This window comes from Scyliorhinus torazame, chromosome 5, assembly GCF_047496885.1.
Source record: "Scyliorhinus torazame isolate Kashiwa2021f chromosome 5, sScyTor2.1, whole genome shotgun sequence".
NCBI lineage: Eukaryota > Metazoa > Chordata > Chondrichthyes > Carcharhiniformes > Scyliorhinidae > Scyliorhinus > Scyliorhinus torazame.
The window spans coordinates 114063514-114082571 of NC_092711.1; the positions used below are offsets into that span (position 1 = coordinate 114063514).

The 19058-nt window shown below is 47.0% G+C and overlaps 1 long non-coding RNA gene across 1 annotated transcript; it reads right to left on the bottom strand.

The window, feature by feature from the left end:
- Positions 1-14796: 14796 nt before the first annotated feature.
- Positions 14797-18791, bottom strand: LOC140419488 (uncharacterized). The gene is made up of 3 exons (XR_011945821.1): positions 18599-18791; positions 16530-16700; positions 14797-15592 (listed from the first exon to the last, which is right to left on the bottom strand). It is a non-coding gene; the product is annotated as an uncharacterized lncRNA (long non-coding RNA).
- Positions 18792-19058: the final 267 nt, after the last annotated feature.

The window sequence follows — 19058 nt, forward strand, 5'->3', positions numbered from 1 at the left end:
CGAGGGCAGTGACAATAATTCGAATTTATATTGTGACTTGAACAGAATATAACTTTTGAGACTCAGAGAAACGTTACAAAATAACAATTGACACTGAGCCACATGAGGAGATATTAGATTTTAAGGAGAATCTTAATGGAGGAAATGGAGTCAGGGTCGGAGAGTTTTTCGGAGGAAATTCCTGAAATTGAGGCCTTGGCAACTCAGTAATGGTGGAGAGATTAAAATCAGGAATTCTCAAGTGGCTGGAATTAAATGAGTGCAGAGATCTCAAAGGGGTGTGTGTGGAGGAGATTACAGTGATCAGGATGATCATTATCATGGAGGAAAAGAATGAGAAATTTAAACTTCTGTGTGCCTTTTAAAAGGAAGCATTTGCAGACCAGTGGGCACAGGGGCTGGTGTGAGTAAGCACATGGGTAGCAGAGTTTGGGATGGGATGGAGGGGGTTGTTTAATGTTGCAGTCCGGCTGCGAGTGCATTGGAATAATTTGGTTAAGTGGTAACAGAAGAATGGATGATGGTTTCTGCAGCAGATGAACAGAGACTAAGGTGGAGTTGAGCTGTGTTCCTGAGGTGGAAATCGGCAATCTTGGTGACAGTGTGGATATGTGGTCAAGAGCTCATCTAGGGGTGAAATATTTCACTATGGTTGTGAACAGTCTGCTTCAGCCTCAGACATTGGACAGGGATGGAATTGGTGGCAAGGGACTGGAGTTTGTAGCGGGGATGAAAGGGAATGGGTTCAGTCTTGTCAATATTTAAATGGAGGAAAGTTCTGCTCATCCGGCACTGGATGTCAGACAAGTTCAACAGTGTGTGTCTTGGAAAGGAACTTGCAGGTGGTGATGTTCACATACATCTGCTGTCCTGCTCCATCCAGGTGGTGGAGGTTAAGGGTTCAGGAGATTCTGTCAAATTGTGATTCAGTTGTTGGTCCATTGCTTGCTGTTACCCTCACTCCTTTCTCACTCTCTCCCTTTCCATCAATCTTTTTGATTTTCTCTCTCCCCCACTACTCGCTCTCTTTCTCTCACTCTGTTTCTCATATTAAATTCTCTAGCCCAGAGGGTTGTGGATGTTAATAATAATCATTATTGTCACAAGTAAGCTTACATTAACATTGCAATGAAGTTACTGTGACCATCAGTGAATATATATAAGGCTGAGATGGTGAGATTTTTGGTCTCTCAGGAAGTCAAAGGACATAGAGAGCTAACGGGAAAGTGGAATTGAAGACTGAGATCAGCCACAAATGTGTTCAATGGCAGAGCAGGTTTGAAGGGCCAAATGGTCTTCTGCTCCTATTTCTTGTGTTCTTGCAGAGGCCCAAATCTTGTGTGGGCTCAGACCGGGTGGTAGGTTCCCTTCCCTGAAGGACATTAACAAACTAGTTCACTTTTCACAAAAGGTTCAACAGTTTTCGTGGTCACTTTTTCCCAGTGCCGGCCCCACAAGTTACCAGATTGATTCAGCACAATTTCACAACCTGCCTTTGTGTTTTTGTGGGATCTGTCTCTCCCTTTTGTTTGTTTTAACTCAATTTCACAGGGTATCAGCAGGGAAGGATGTGCAATTGGGAAACTCCAACCAAGCACCACATCAAAATCTGACAGTCGTGTAACTGATCGTAACCTAAATATCATCAGATTTTGAACATGGAAGGAAAAAGCACAGTTCACAGTCGGGAGAAACCATGGAAATGTGGGGACTGTGGCAAAGCGTTCAATTACCCATCTGACCTGGCAACCCATCGACACATTCACACTGGGGAGAAGCCTTTCACCTGCCCCGAGTGTGGGCGTGGATTCACTCAGTCATACAGCCTGTTGATGCACCAGTGAGTTCAAACTGGGGAAAGGCCTTTCACTTGTCCAGAGTGTGGGCATGGATTCACTCAGTCATCCCAACTGCTGACACACCAGCCGATTCACAATGATGAGAGACCTTTTAAATGCAGAAAATGCAGGAAGTGCTTTAAAAGTTCTTGGGAACTGGTGTCCCACCAGCATGTTCACACTGACGAGAAACTATTCAGGTGCTCTGACTGGGACTGGGTTCAGACGATTATCTCAACTCACTCTACACCAGCGGATTCACACTGGGGAGAGGCCATTCACCTGCTCCCAGTGTGGAAAGGGATTCATTCACTCAGGCAACCTGCTGAGACACCAGTGGGTTCACAAGTAACTGATGTGATTGGATTTTGCTGTTAATCACATCCAGGACTGAAGCATGTTCATTGGACTCGGGTTGGACTCATATTTATAAACGCTAATCCAGTTATAAGGGATAATATTCTGGATAAAAGTCAATTATTTAACACAAGTGTGTCGAATCTTTTAACATCCCATCACAAGTTAGTTCTGTTTGAAGGTCTCCCTTGCCCCTGTCTCCTCCATCCTCACCTCAAGTGTGTGGAGTTCATGAAGCTTCTTTCTCACTGAGATTGAGACAATCTGATGAGCTGCCTCTGCTGCTTTCCTCTCTACCAATGGGCCAAATTGTCTCGAAAATTCCACCTGGTCTGAGCTCTGAACTCCTCTTTCTCCAGTTTCTCTCCTACCTCCTATCTTCATCAGAGCTCATCTTCTCCATTAGACCTGCCTCCTGCGCTAGGGTCCTGGGTTCGATTCCCGGCTTGGGTCATTGTCGGTGCGGAGTCTGCACGTTCTCCCCGTGTCTGCTCCCAGGGTGTTCCTGTTTCCTCCCACAAGTCCCGAAAGACGTGTTTGTTAGGTGAATTGGACATTCTGAATTCTCCCTCTGTGTACCCGAACAGGCACCGGAGTGTGGTGACTAGGGGCTTTTCACAGTAACTTCATTGCAGTGTTAATGTGAGCCTACTTGTGACACTAATAAAGGTGTTTGATTATTACTATTTCACCACATTCTCACAAAACTGCTGACCATTCACCTTCTCCATGTTGTGTGATATTGTTCATAGTTCTCTCTCTTCGTCCTGTCGCTCATCTTTAAATGCACCATCATCACCCATCCTAAAACAATATTTAACCCCACCATCATTGCAACTACCACATCAAAACCTCCCTTTCCTCTCCAACTCCTTGTACTCGGTGTCCCCCAAGGATCTATCCTCGGCCCCTCCATTTTCTCATCAACACGCTTCCAGTAGGTGACATCATCCAAAAGCACCGTGTTAGTTTTCACATGTACACTGACAACACCCAGCTCTCCCTCACCCCCATCCCTCTCCATTCCTCCACTGTCACTCAATTATCAAACTGCTTGTCCCACATCCAGTACTGGATGAGCAGAAATTTCCTCCAATTAAAAATTGGGAAGACCAAAGCCATTGTCTTCAGTCACCATTCGAAATTCCGTTCCCTAACTCCCGAGTCCATCCCTCTCCCTGGGAACTGTCTGAGGCTGAACCACACTCTGCACAATCTCCGGGTCAGATCTGACCCCAAGTTGAGATTCTGACCCCATATCCACACCATGACTAATACCAGATATTTCAATCTCCATCATGTCACCTGTGTCCATCCCCACCCCAACTGCTGCTGAAACCTCATCCATGCCCCTGTTACCTTTTGACTTGATAACAGACAAACTCTGTCCTCTCCCCGATCCAATTAGTTTCCAATGAGTCGAATCTGTGGAATGGAATGTCTCATCAGCGTTTCCACGGTGACCTTTCTGCAGTGAAGGAATGTCTCATCAGCGTTTCCACGGTGACCTTTCTGCAGTGAAGCGCCTGCTTGAGTTTATAATTCAGACTAAACTTCTCTCTCCCAGAACACACATTATATCAGAAACTGGATGTCAATGTATTTCAGCCATGTTATGTTAATATCTCCCAAACCCTAAAAGGAGTTTCAGATACACAAACTTTTAAATGTGGGAGGACAAGTTGATAAAATGTTTAAAAAACACATGGGATCCAAGGTTTTATAATTCTGGGTGTGGGGTTCAAAAGGACAGAGGTCATGTAAACCTGGACAAATCATTGGTTCGGCTGCAGTTGGAATATTAGATCAGGTTTTGGGGATCTTACACCAGGAAGGATGTCAAGGCCATGGAGAGGGTGTAGAAGAGATTCACTGAGATGATAGGTTTGCACCGAGTGCTGAATTTGGTGCTTTTTGAGTGCTATAGTAAGAGTTTGGTGACCGAGGGAGTAAGGTGCTCCTTTCATTTTGTTTCCGACATTTCCGCCAAGAGTGCGAAGAGAGCCAGGAGTTTACAGAAAGTGTAGCTGACTGGGAGCAGAGTCGGAGGGCGGAGATCTAGTTAGTCCACGGGGCAGCTATATTCTGTCAGGTAAGAAGGGATGGAGGCTAGGCCAGTTGCATGCTCCTCCTGTAGGATGTGGGTGGTGAGGGATACCACCGGTGTCCCCGCTGACTATACCTGCGGGAAGTGCACCCAACTTCAGCTCCTCAAAGACCGTGTTAGGGAACTGGAGCTGAAGCTGGATGAACTTCGGATCATCCGGGAGGCAGAGGGGGTGATTGAGAAGAGTTACAAGGAGGTAACCACACCCAAGGTACAGGACAAGAATAGCTGGGTTACAGTCAGGGGGAAAAAAACAAACAGGCAGACAGTGCAGGGATCCCTCGTGGCCGTTCCCCTTCAAAACAAGTATACCGTTTTGGATGCTGTTGGGGGGGATGACCTACCGGGGGAATGCCCTAGCGGCCAGGTCTCTGGCACTGAGTCTGGCTCTGGGGCTCAGAAGGGAAGGGGGGGGGGGGGGAGAATAGAAAAGCAATAGTTGTAGGAGATTCAATGGTTAGGGGAATAGATAGGAGATTCTGTGGTCGCGAGCGAGACTCCCGGAAGGTATGTTGCCTCCCGGGTGCCAGGGCTAGGGATGTCTCGGATCGTGACTTCAGGATCCTTAAGGGGGAGGGTGAGCAGCCAGAAGTCGTGGTGCACATTGGTACCAACGACATAGGTAGGAAAAGGGGTGTGGAGGTAATAAACAAGTTTAGGGAGTTAGGCTGGAAGTTAAAAGCCAGGACAGACAGAGTTGTCATCTCTGGTTTGTTGCCGGTGCCACGTGATAGCGAGGCTAGGAATAGGGAGAGAGTGCAGTTGAACACGTGGCTGCAGGAATGGTGTAAGAGGGAGGGCTTCAGGTATTTGGATAATTGGAGCGCATTCTGGGGAAGGTGGGACCTGTACAAGCAGGACGGGTTGCATCTGAACCAGAGGGGCACCAATATCCTGGGAGGGAGGTTTTCTAGTACTCTTCGGGAGGGTTTAAACTAATTTGGCAGGGGAATGGGAACCGGATTTGTAGTCCAGCAACTAAGGTAGCCGATATTCAGGACGCCAAAGCATGTAGTGAGGCAGTGGGGAAGGGAACACTGACAAAGGAGAGTACTTGCAGGCACGCAGATGGGTTGAAGTGTGTATACTTCAACGCAAGAAACATCAGGAATAAGGTGTGTGAACCTAAGGCATGGATCGGTACTTGGGACTACGATGTGGTGGCCATCACGGAAACTTGGGGAGAAGAGGGGCAGAAATAGTTGTTGGAGGTCCCTGGTTATAGATGTTTCAATAAGATTAGGGAGGGTGGTAAAAGAGGTGGGGGGTGGCATTATTAATTAGAGATAGTATAACAGCTGCAGAAAGGCAGTTCGAGGAGTATCACCCTATTGAGGTAGTATGGGTTGAAGTCAGAAATAGGAAAGGAGCAGTCACCTTGTTAGGAGTTTTCTATAGGCCCCCCAATAGTAGCAGAGATGTGGAGGAACAGATTGGGAAACAGATTTTGGAAAGGTGCAGAAGTCATAGGGTAGTAGTCATGGGCGACTTTAACTTCCCAAATATTGAGTGGAAACTCTTTCGATCAAATAGTTTGGATGGGGTGGTGTTTGTGCAGTGTGTCCAGGAAGCTTTTCTAACACAGTATGTACATTGTCCGACCAGAGGAGGGGCAATATTGGATTTAGTACTGGGTAATGAACCAGGGCAAGTGATAGATTTGTTAGTGGGGGAGCATTTTGGAGATAGTGACCACAATTCTGTGACTTTCACTTTAGTAATGGAGAGGGATAGGTACGTGCAACAGGGCAAGGTTTACAATTGGGGGAAGGGTAAATACGATGTTGTCAGACAAAAATTGAAGTGCATAAGTTGGGAACATAGGCTGTCAGGGAAGGACACAAGTGAAATGTGGAACTTGTTCAAGGAACAGGTGCTACGTGTCCTTGATATGTATGTCCCTGTCAGGCAGGGAAGAGATGGTCGAGTGAGGGAACCATGGTTGACAAGAGAGGTTGAATGTCTTGTTAAGAGGAAAAAGGAGACTTATGTAAGGCTGAGGAAACAAGGTTCAGTCAGGGCATTGGACGGATACAAGATAGCCAGGGGGGAACTGAAGAAAGGGATTAGGAGAGCTAAGAGATGGCATGAACAATCTTTGGCGGGTAGGATCAAGTAAAACCCCAAGGCCTTTTACACATATGTGAGAAATATGAGAATGATTAGAGCGAGGGTAGGTCCGATCAAGGACAGTAGCGGGAGATTGTGTATTGAGTCTGAAGAGATAGGAGAGGTCTTGAACGAGTACTTTTCTTCTGTATTTACAAATGAGAGGGGCGATATTGTTGGAGAGGACAGTGTGAAACAGATTGGTAAGCTCGAGGAAATACTTGTTAGGAAGGAAGATGTGTTGGGCATTTTGAAAAACTTGAGGATAGACAAGTCCCCCGGGCCTGACGGGATATATCCACGGATTCTATGGGAAGCAAGAGATGAAATTGCAGAGCCGTTGGCAATTATCTTTTCGTCCTCACTGTCAACAGGGGTGGTACCAGGGGATTGGAGAGTGGCGAATGTCGTGCCCCTGTTCAAAAAAGGGACTAGGGATAACCCTGGGAATTACAGGCCAATTAGTCTTACTTCGGTGGTAGGCAAAGTAATGGAAAGGGTACTGAAGGATAGGATTTCTGAGCATCTGGAAAGACACTGCTTGATTAGGGATAGTCAGCACGGATTTGTGAGGGGTAGGTCTTGCCTTACAAGTCTTATTGAATTCTTTGAGGAGGTGACCAAGCATGTGGATGAAGGTAAAGCAGTGCATGTAGTGTACATGGATTTTAGTAAGGCATTTGATAAGGTTCCCCATGGTAGGCTTATGCAGAAAGTAAGGAGGCATGGGATAGTGGGAAGTTTGGCCAGTTGGATAACGAACTGGCTAACCGATAGAAGTCAGAGAGTGGTGGTGGATGGTAAATATTCAGCCTGGATCCCAGTTACCAGTGGCGTACCGCAGGGATCAGTTCTGGGTCCTCTGCTGTTTGTGAGTTTCATTAATGACTTGGATGAGGGAGTTGAAGGGTGGGTCAGTAAATTTGCAGACGATACGAAGATTGGTGGAGTTGTGGATGGTGAGGAGGGCTGTTGTCGGCTGCAAAGAGACATAGATAGGATGCAGAGCTGGGCTGAGAAGTGGCAGATGGAGTTTAACCCTGAAAAGTGTGAGGTTGTCCATTTTGGAAGGACAAATATGAATGCGGAATACAGGGTTAACGGTAGAGTTCTTGGCAATGTGGAGGAGCAGAGAGATCTTGGGGTCTATGTTCATACATCTTTGAAAGTTGCCACTCAAGTGGATAGAGCTGTGAAGAAGGCCTATGGTGTGCTCGCGTTCATTAACAGAGGGATTGAATTTAAGAGCCGTGAGGTGATGATGCAGCTGTACAAAACTTTGGTAAGGCCACATTTGGAGTACTGTGTACAGTTCTGGTCGCCTCATTTTAGGAAGGATGTGGAAGCTTTGGAAAAGGTGCAAAGAAGATTTACCAGGATGTTGCCTGGAATGGAGAGTAGGTCTTACGAGGAAAGGTTGAGGGTGCTAGGCCTTTTCTCATTAGAACGGAGAAGGATGAGGGGCGACTTGATAGAGGTTTATAAGATGATCAGGGGAACAGATAGACAGTCAGAGACTTTTTCCCCGGGTGGAACAAACCATTACAAGGGGACATAAATTTAAGGTGAAAGGTGGAAGATATAGGAGGGATATCAGAGGTAGGTTCTTTACCCAGAGAGTAGTGGGGGCATGGAATGCACTGCCTGTGGAAGTAGTTGAGTCGGAAACATTAGGGACCTTCAAGCAGCTGTTGGATAGGTACATGGATTACAGTAAAATTATATAGTGTAGATTTATTTGTTCTCAAGGGCAGCACGGTAGCATTGTGGATAGCACAATGCTTCACAGCTCCAGGGTCCCAGGTTCGATTCCGGCTTGGGTCACTGTCTGTGCGGAGTCTGCACGTCCTCCCCGTGTCTGCGTGGGTTTCCTCCGGGTGCTCCGGTTTCCTTCCACAGTCCAAAGATGTGCAGGTTAGGCGAATTGGCCAATGATAAATTGCCCTTAATGTCCAAAATTGCCCTTGTTGTTGGGTGGAGGTGTTGAGTTTGGGTAGGGTGCTCTTTCCAGGAGCCGGTGCAGACTCAAAGGGCCGAATGGCCTCCTCCTGCACTGTAAATTCAATGATAATCTATGATTAATCTAGGACAAAGGTTCGGCACAACATCGTGGGCCGAAGGGCCTGTTCTGTGCTGTATTTTCTAAGACTCTAAGATCCCAGGGAAGAGAGGCTTTAGTTACCAGGAGAGATTCGAGAAACTGGGGCTCTTTTCATTCGAACAAAGGCTGACTGTAGATCAGAGGGTGGGGGGTTCGATTCCAGCCTTGGGTGACTGTGTAAAGTTTGCACTTCCTCCCTTGTCTGCGTGGGTTCCTTCCGGGTGCTCCGGTTTCCTCCCACAGTCCAACGATGCACAGGTTAGGTGGATTGGCCATTCTAAAAGATTTCCCCTGAGTGGCCAAAGGTTAGGTGAGGTTCTGGGGATAGGGTGGAGGAGTGGTCCCGAGTGGGGTGCCGCATTGGAGGGTTGGTGCAGACTTGATGGGCCAAATGGCCTCCTTCTGCACCATAGTGATTCTATGGAACTGAAAAAGTCTCATATGAAATATCAATCAGACTGTACAACAATGTTCAAGACCCTCACTGTCCCTCTGGGCCTGCGGGGTGTGTGTGTTTGTGGGAAGGGGGGGACAGGGGACGGGACGGACGGACGGGGCGGGGGGGACGACAGTGGACGCACCGGTGATGGTCTCTCTTAGCTCTGAATGAAATGTTATTTTTAAAGTGAAGGGTGTCTGTACTGGAAAAGCTGAGTACCAAGTGCCAGCTTGAACCATTCTCCAATCAGTTACAGCGCAGCTCCCTCTACATTGCCCCATGAAACACTCCCAAGGCAGACACAAAATGGTGTTAGATACAGAGTAAATCTCCCTCGATGCTGTGCCCATCAAACACTCCCACAATAGGTATAACACAAGGTTAGATACAATGTATATCCTCCTCTGCACTGTCCCCACCAAACACTTCCAGGACAGGTACAACACAGAGTTTGATACAGAGTCAAGCTCCAGTTACACTCTATCATCAAACACTCCCAGGCCAGGTGCAGCACGAGGTTAGATTCAGAAAAAATCTCCTTATAGACTGATCCCCATCAAACACTCCCAGCATAGGTACAACACAAGAGTTAGATACAGAGTAAAGCTGCCTCTCCACTGACCCCCATCAACCACTCCCAGGACAGGTACAACACGGGGTTAGATACGGAGTAAAGCTCCAGTTCCCCTCTATCCTCAAACACTGCCAGGTGCAGATACACAGGCAGGTTAGCAAAACCAAGGGGCTGGCTTAGCACGCTGGGCTAAATCGCTGGCTTTTAAAGCAGACCAAGGCGGGCCAGCAGCAAGGCTCAATTACCGTACCAGCCTCCCCGAACAGGCGCCGGAATGTGGCGACTAGGGGCTTTTCACAGTAACTTCATTGAAGCCTACTCGTGACAATAAGCGATTTTCATTTTCATTTCATTTTCAAAACCATTCCTGGATGCCAAGGATAGGAGAGACAGTATGGAAGGTATGGCGAGCTGGGACTGTTAAAATTTGGTTTTGGGATCGCAGATTACCCACAAAGTGGAGTGGGGGAATGGGGTTAGATCAAGCTTAAAGCACATCCAGGTAGGTAAATCCCTGGAAACTGATGAAATGTATCCCAGGACGTTGTGGAAGGCTAGGGGGAGGGGAGGGGGGGGGGGGGGAGATTGCGGGTCCCCTAGCAGAGATATTTGAATCGTCGACAGCCACAGGTGAGGTGCCTGAAGATTGGAGGGTAGCAAATGTTGTGCCTTTGTTTAAGAAAGGCCAGAGGGAAAAGCCTGGGAACTACAGACTGGTGAGCCTCACGTCTGTGGTGGGTAAGTTGTTGGAAGGTATTCTGAGAGACAGGATCAACCGGCATTTAGAGAGGCAAGGACTGATTAGGGACAGCCAGCATGGCTTTGTGAGTGGAAAATCATGCCTCACAAATTTGGTTGAGTTTTTTAAAGGGGTATCCAACAAGGTAGATGAGAGCAGTGCAGTTGACCTTGTCTACATGGACCTTAGCAAGGCCTTTGACAAGGTACTGCTTGGTAGGTTGTTGCACAAGGTTAAATCTCACGGGATCCAGGATGAGGTAGCCAATTGGATACAAAATTGGCTTGGCGACAGAAGCCAAAGGGTAGTTGTAGAAGGTTGTTTTTCCAACTGGAGGCCTGTGACCAGCGATGTGCCTCAGGGATCAGTGCTGGGTCCACTGTTATTTGTTATTGAAATTAATGATTTGGAGGAGAATGTAGGAGGCATGGTTAGTAAGTTTGCAAATGACACCAAGATTCAGTGAAGAATGTTATTTAGGATTGCGTCAGAACTTGATCAATTGGGCCAGTGGGCCGATGAATGGCAGATGGGAATTAAATTTAGATAAATGTGAGGTGATACATTTTGGTTGATCGAATCGGGGCAGGACCTACTCAGTTAATGGGAGGGAGTTGGGGAGAGTTAAAGAACAAAGAGATCGAGGAGTACAGGTTCATAGCTCCTTGAAAGTGGAGTCAGACGTGGACAGGGTGATGAAGAAGGCATTCGGCATACTTGGTTTCATTGGTGAGAACATTGAATACAGGAGTTGGGATGTCTGGCTGAACTTGTACAAGACATTGGTATGGCCACATTTAGAGCACTGTGTACATTTCTGGTCCTATTATAGAAAGGATATTATTAAACTAGAAAGAGCGCGGAAAAGATTTACTCGGATGCGACCAGGACTTGATGGTTTGAGTTAGGAGAGGCTGGATAGACTAGGAATTTTTTCCCTGGAGAATAGAAGGCTTAAGGGTGATCTTACAGAGGTCTGTAAAATAATGAGGGGCATAGATAAGGTAGATAGTCAACATCTTTTCCCAAAGGTAGAGGCGTCTAGAACTAGAGGGCATAGGTTTAAGGTGAGAGGGGAGAGATACAAAAGAGTACAGAGGGGAATTTTTTTCACACAGAGGCTTGCGAGTATCAGACAGTTCTATGGGAAAGCTGGGTATAGAGGGTTATGGGCCAAATGCGGGCAATTTGGACGAGCTCAGTGGTAAAAACTGGGCGGCATGTACAAGTTGGGCCGAAGGGCCAGTTTTCATGCTGTAAACCTCTCTGACTCTATACAACTGCAGCAAAACATCCCTACATTTATATTAGATTTTCTTTGCAATAAACAATATTCCACTGACCTTCCTAATCACTTGCTGTATCTGCAGACTAACTTGGGATCGGGCACCGGGATCCCTCTGTACCTCAGAGTTCTGCAATCTCCCTCCATTTAAATAATAGTTTTATTTAACACTTCCTGACAAGGTGGACAATTCACATTTTCCAAAGTTATGCTCCATTTGTCATTTGCCCACTCACTTAATCTGTTTGTAGTCCTTTGCAGACTCCTTAAATCCACTTCACAAATTACTTTCCTACCCGTCTTTAAGCATCAGAAAATTTAGCCGCCATTCAATCCCGTCATCCAACACATTCATACAGATTGTAAATGGGTGAGAGCCCAGCACTGATCCTGGTGACATTCCGCTTGTCACATCTTACCCACCCAGAAATGACCCATTGATACCTACTGGCTGCTTCCTGTTCGCTAACCAATCCTCTATCCATGCTGATATGTTGCCCCCACACCATGAGCTCATATTTTGTGTAATAATCTTTGATGTGGCTCCTTGGGAAATACCTTCTGCAAATCCAGACAAAGCACATCTACAGGTTCTCCTTTATTGACATCCCTTGTTACTTCCTCAGAGAACATTGATAAATTAGTCAGTCACGATTGATTCCCTGAACCCATTTTCAAACAGTGTCAAAAGAAAATTAAAATCCCCTCTACCCCTCCGGCTCCTTTGCCAATTACCTTTGAGGGACTCATTTTCTGTTAACCTCTCACCCACTTTCCTGAAAGTGAGCAGATTTAATCAGGAAATGTCCAACAAATTCAAATATTTTCCTGTTAAAAGATTATTGACGAAACAGAACATGGTTTAAAAAAACTAACAGAAAATTACTTGAGGATCAAAGATAACCAGAGTAACAGGATGGTCACAATGTTCTGGTCCCAAATGGTTTCCCTTCGGCTCCTCTGTACCCTGTTCCCATGACTCCCCGCTTTGGACAAGGGGGCACTGAACCCTGGGGGTAACATCACCATCAGCACCGGTCACCCTCGCCCCTGAACCCCGATTGGTTGGTGGTGCAGTTCCCACCCGGTCCTCCAGCACCTTCCTGTCTCTATTAGCGACACCCATGGCAGTTTCCCAATGTGGCACAGGTCCCATTATTCTCAGCTAAATTCAGCCCTCAGCTCCATCAACTGGCTGTCAGTGCCATGAGCAATAGAGACAGAAAGGTGCCAGAGGGTCAAATAGGAAGATAAAACTTGTGGATCTGGACCCCCATAAAGTTCAGCAACTTCTTATAAAAAATTCAAATCCCCAGTCAACAAATTAAAGGATCACACGACGGGACTTCAAGTTTTATGACTTTTAATACAACAAACAAACAAACTAGAAGCTACTTTAACTTGGAAACCTACACATAAACTATAAAATAGAACTTTCCCCTTTTACATAACCGACAATCACACTCCACGATTATAGTTACTCTGTCCTGGAAGTCAAAATTTAATTGTCTCAGAACCTGTCCAAAGTGATGATTCATTCCCAAGGATTTACTTCAGTTCTTCAACCAAGACACTGAGAAACAAAGGGAGAATAGAATAGAATGTGAATTGGCAAAATACATAAAGATTGACTGTTCAAGCTTCTGTGGCTACATAAAAAGGAAACGTTTGGCTCAAACAAAGGTTTGTCTGTTCCAGATAGAGTCAGGAGAATTTAGAATGAGGAATAGAGATCTCTACAGCCACCTCGTTCAACACTCTGGGGTGTGGATCATCAGCTTTTGGAGTTTTATTCACTTTCAACCCCATTCATTTCTCCAGTAAGACTTCTTCACCAATACTAATCTCCACCAGTCCCTTGGTTCTCTGGTGTTTTGGGGACAATTTCTGTATCTTCCTCTGTGAAGACAGACACACATTGTTTAGTTTCTCTGCATTTCCTCATTCCCCATTCTAAACTCTCCTGTCTCTGCCTGGAATGGACCCACATTCCTGCAGAAGCTTTTCCAGTCATTTTTTATGTTTCTCGCCAGTTTGCTCTCATCAGTTTCTTGATCCTCCTTTGCTGAATTCTAATGGATCTCATGGAATCTTTAACTTTTCTTGTTAGTCACGGTTGCATCACTTTTCCTGTTGGATTTTTGTTCCTGAAAGGAATCTATATTTGTTGTGTATATGTGAAATAAAAGTTGCAAAAGTCCCAGAGGACCATAGGCTTCTCTCCCCTTTGACAGAGAGAGAGCTGACTGGAGGTGATTTAACCCGAGGGTCAGCACACCTCAGGCGAGGGCCTGGTTGAGAAGGCGGGGCCTTCATGAATAAACTCAGACAGTACGGGAGTTGAATCCTCACTGTTGGCCTTGCTCTGCGTCACGAACCAGCCGTCCAGCCAACTGAGCTAACCGACCCCTGATAAATACGTAATAATTCCTTAAATATTAGGTATTCCCTGTACCAATCAGTTTCCGAGTCCACCTCAGGCAACTTGACGCTGATAACCTGATAGTTTCCTTCTGTCAGGGACACCCAGATAACTTAAACAAAGTAACCATGTAACCACCAGGGCCCATCTCCATGGCAACGTGGCATGCTTTGGGGGGTTTGAAACAGAAATGGAAACTAAATATCTTCAAACTTCCAAACATCCTTTTACTCTGTGATCCTTGTGCAATTTTGAAGCCAGGTTTTAGCAACCAGGCTCAAAGAGAATCAGCCCACTGGAGGCAAGGTGGTGAGACCGGCCAGTCCAGCATAAAGAAACCCTCCGACCATCCCACTGACCACCTGTCAGAATTAACAAAATGCAGTCCTGGGTGTAGAGCAGAAACAATAACAGCAGAATCCAAGCCCTGTAATCGATTATGAAATTGTTGGTGTCACAGCAAGTCCAATGAAACATGCAATCACGTCTCACATTGAGAAGTGGATGGCCTCTCCCCAGTGTGAACTCGCTGGTGTCTCCGCAGGTTGGATAATAGAGTGAATCCTTTCCCACACTGAGAGCAGGTGAATGGCCTCTCCCCAGTGTGAACTCGCTGGTGTGTCTGCAGGTGAGATAACTGAGTGAATCCCTTCCCACACTGAGAGCAGGTGAATGGCCTCTCCCCAGTGTGAACTCGCTGGTGTGTCTGCAGGGTGGATAAATGTGCAAATCCTTTCCCACACTGAGAGCAGGTGAATGGCCTCTCCCCAGTCTGAATTCGCTGGTGTGTCTGCAGGTGAGATAACTGAGAGAATCCCTTCCCACACTGAGAGCAGGTGAATGGCCTCTCCCCAGTGTGAACTCGCTGGTGTGTCTGCAGGTGAGATAACTGAGTGAATCCCTTCCCACACTGAGAGCAGGTGAATGGCCTCTCCCCAGTGTGAATTTGCTGATGTCTCTGCAGGGTGGATGAATCATTGAATCCCTTCCCACACTGAGAGCAGGTGAATGGCTTCTCCCCAGTGTGACGTTGCTGGTGTGTCTGCAGGGTGGATAATTGAATGAATCCCTTCCCACACTTGGAGCAGGTGAATGGCCTCTCCCCAGTGTGACTGCGCCGATGAAGCTCCAGCAGAGATGGGGCTCTGAATCCCTTCCCAGTCCCCACATTTCCACGGTTTCTCCATGTTTTGGGTCTCCTGACGTCTCTCCAGGCAGGACAATCAGTTGAAGCCTCGTCCACAACACGAGTACGGTCCCTCCCCGCTCTGAATATTGTGATGTTTTTCAGATTGTGTCACTGGTTAAAGCTCTTTCCTCAGTCAGTTTACTGGAACACCCCCACTCGGGTGTGTGTTGTGTGGGTCTCGGTGCTTTTCCAGTCACACTGATGTTTCCACGGTCAGTTCACTGGAACACTCTCACTCGGGTGTGTGTTGTGTGGGTCTCGGTGCTTTTCCAGTCACACTGATGGTTGAAATATTTAGCTGACTGTTCGGGGAAACATTTCTCCTTCTAGATTCAAAGCCCGATGATATCCAGGTTCTAAGGAAAGAAGTGACTGTCAGATCGAGACGTAACGTTTGAGATTTCTGTCTGTAATTCCTCCTCGTCTAATATCCTGTAAAAACAATTTCCAAAATTGATCACTGTCAGTACAGGATAGAAACTCAGAAGAGACAATTCTAGTTTCTATGTCACTTTTTTTCCTCTCTCTTATTCCCCGAAAGCTGTAAATGTCCATCCCACACATTCCCTCCATTCTCACTCTGCTGTATCTCATATTGACCCTCCTAATTCTCCTGAAGGTGCTGATTCAGGCTGATTGACAAATCCAAGCGCACAGCTTCCTGTCCAGGAGATCATAACAAATATGAGCTGCAGTCGGCCATTCGGCCCATCGAGCCTGATCCATTCAATGGGACCATTGGCTAATCTACCTCAGCACCGTTTTCCCACACTATCCCTCATATCCCTCGACATCTTCAATATCTAGAAACCGATCAGTCTGTGTCTTGAAAATATTTGATGACTGAAGCTCCAGAATCCTCGGGGATAGAGAATACCAAATCTTCACCACATCGTCGAGTAAAGAAATCCCTTCTCATCTCAGCTTTCTCTCCATTTACCTGCAAGTTCCGCATAACACTCAACATCCTCATCAGTCAGATTTCTGACTGGGAGTGGGGTGGTGTCAGGCATGCGATACAGGTGCGGGAGTAGCTGCTTTTCCACAGGTTCTGGTGCCACTAACCTACAATCTGACACTTATCCTGATTGCCTGGCACTCATCTACCTAATCCTTGAATTCATATTTGTTATCGTGTCCCTGGAAGATTTCAGGGTTCGGATTGGTAGGATTATGCTGGAAAAAGTGAAGAAATGCATTGATAAAACAGCACAGGTGGATTCAGTGGGAATGGAGCCGCCTTTTCAACATGGCGGCCTGACCCTCAGGAGGTCTCTCGACCACTAGGAGGTCTCTCGACCCCACGCTCTCTGGGGCTCTCTGGGAGGCGGCAAAAATGATGACTGTCAACATTATCCGTGTTACTGACCAGAGGCGGAGTATGCTGACTCAATATCTGTGAGCTCATGAGGCCCAGCTCCAAAACGCCATGGAGAGGCTCGATGGTCCGGAGGAGAGAATCCTGAACATTCAGCAAGATGCTTCCGTCGAATTCAATCCTTTGAAAACCAGTCAAGTGGCTGGCGGAGGTCCTGGAGAACTGAGGTTCGGAGAAAGAACATCTGAGTCATTGGCCTGTCAGATGGTCATCATAGAATTTACAGTGAAGGAGGCCACTCAGCCCATCGAGTCTGCGCCTTGGAAACAGCACCCCACCCAAGCCCATACCTCCACCCCATCCCCGTAACCCCACCTAACCTTTTATTTGGGCACGAAGGGCAATTTATCGTGGCCAATCCACCGAACCTGCACATCTTTGGACTGTGCGAGGAAACTTGAGCACCCGGCGGAAACACATGCAGACACGGGGGGAATGTGCAGACTCCGCACAGATAGTGACCCAAGCTGGGAATCGAACCTGGGACCCTGGATCTACCACTGTGCTACTGTGCTGCCCATAAATTATGATATTTTCTGTCCATTTAGTGTGGAGAGTAAGACTCCCGTTAGGTTCTTAGAGGATCGACTGCCACGTTTTCTCGAGCTGGATGTGAAGCCTGGGCGTTCCAAATTAGAAAGGGAGCATCGGTCTTTGAGGCCGAGGGATAGTTTTCATCCCAGGCCTGTAATCATTCGCTTCCACAACTTGAGAGAATGTCCTGGAGAGGGAACGATGAGGTGGAACCTGGCTGCAGGAAGGAGTGAAGATTTACTTCTTCCAGGAATTTCGGCAGCAACACAAACGAAGCGTCGAGGCCTCGATGAAGTTCAAAGGCAACGCAAGGCTGTGCGGCGTGAATTACGTTGTGCGTTATCCTGAGACCCGAAAAATGGTATCCAACAACTCCGTCAAGTCTTTCAATAATCCAACTATTACCTTGGCCTTCATGAAATCCATGAAGGGCAAGGATCTGAAGGGATGGTTTGCAGCTCGAACTAACTCAGGTGCTAATCAGGACTCTTCGCCCTATCATGGTATCGTTGTCTGAATTTCAGAATCACAGAAATACACACAGGGACAGGAGTAGGCCATTCATCCCCTCGCATCTGTCCTGCCATTTAGTGAGATCATGGCTGATCTGTGACCTAACTCCATATCCCTGAATATCTTTGCTTAACAAAACTCTACCTCCGATTTAAACTTAACAACTGATCCAGCTTCACCTGCTGTGTGTGGGAGAGAGTTCCAAACCTCTCCCACCCTGTGTGTGAAGATGTTCTTCCGAACATCTCTCCAGAACGGTCTAGCCCTAATTTTTAGACAATGATCCCTAATTTTAGAATCTCCAACCAGTGGAAATAGTTGATCTTTATCTACCCTGTCTTTCCCTGTTAATATCTTAAATACATCAATTAGATCACACCTTAAATGTCTAAATTCCAGCAAAAACAGGCCTAATTTGTGGTTAAAACTTTGGGTCCGAGTCTCTGCAATCTCTCACTCGCCTCCAACAGCATCCTGGGACACAATTCATCCAGAGCTAGTAATCTAATAAACTTACTGGGCGGCACGGTAGCATAGTGGTTAGCACTGCTGCTTCACAGCACCAGGGATACAGGTTCGATTCCGAGCTTGGTTCTCTGTCTGTGTGGAGTCTGCTCATTCTCCCCGTGTCTGCATGGGTTTCCTCCAGGTGCTCCGGTTTCCTCCCACAAGTCCCGAACGATGAGCTTAGTAGGTGAATTGGACATTCTGAATTCTCCCTCTGTGTGCCCGAACAGGCGCCGGAGTGTGGCGACTGGGGGATTTTCACAGTAACTTCATAGCAGTGTTAATGTAAGCCTACTTGTGACAATAATAAAGATTATTATGAATGGGTCGAAGGGCCTCTTTCCGTGCTGTAAAGAGAGGGACTTTATAGAGAAACTGCCAAAGCCTCAACACTCACCAGCTCTGAGGACACACCTTAGCTCCCTTTCCAATCTGAAAGCAGCCTGAGCTGGATTTACATTCCCCTTAATTGATCATTGCTGGGTGATAATCCTGTACTTCCTCACCTCACACCACTGTGACAGCACCTTCACTACACAGACTGCAGCAACTGACCAAACATCACCTTCCCAGTTATTCCTGAAGGCACCGCCTTCCCAACCTGGCCCCTTGCCTGAGGTGCGGTGATCCTCAGGTCACATCACCGCCGGTCAGCTCTCTCCCGGGACCAGGCCCTGGTTCACAGCCGCCATCTTGGGGAAACAGAGCGCATGCGCTGGCGTCTTGGCGATGTAACAGTTAGTAGGCGGGGCCTGAAGATTTCTGTTCTCCAGCCGGGTCCTAGCGCCCGCAGAGTTCGTCTTTGGTAAACAGGTTCCAAAACATTTCACCCACTCCCAAACTGAAGTTGATATTTGTGGCCTGGAGGTGTCTGTGGATCGCGTATACATTCAGTGTGAGAGGCTGCAGCCTCTGTATAGTTACCTGAGGCGGTTATACAGCGTTTGATTACATTTCATGATCCTT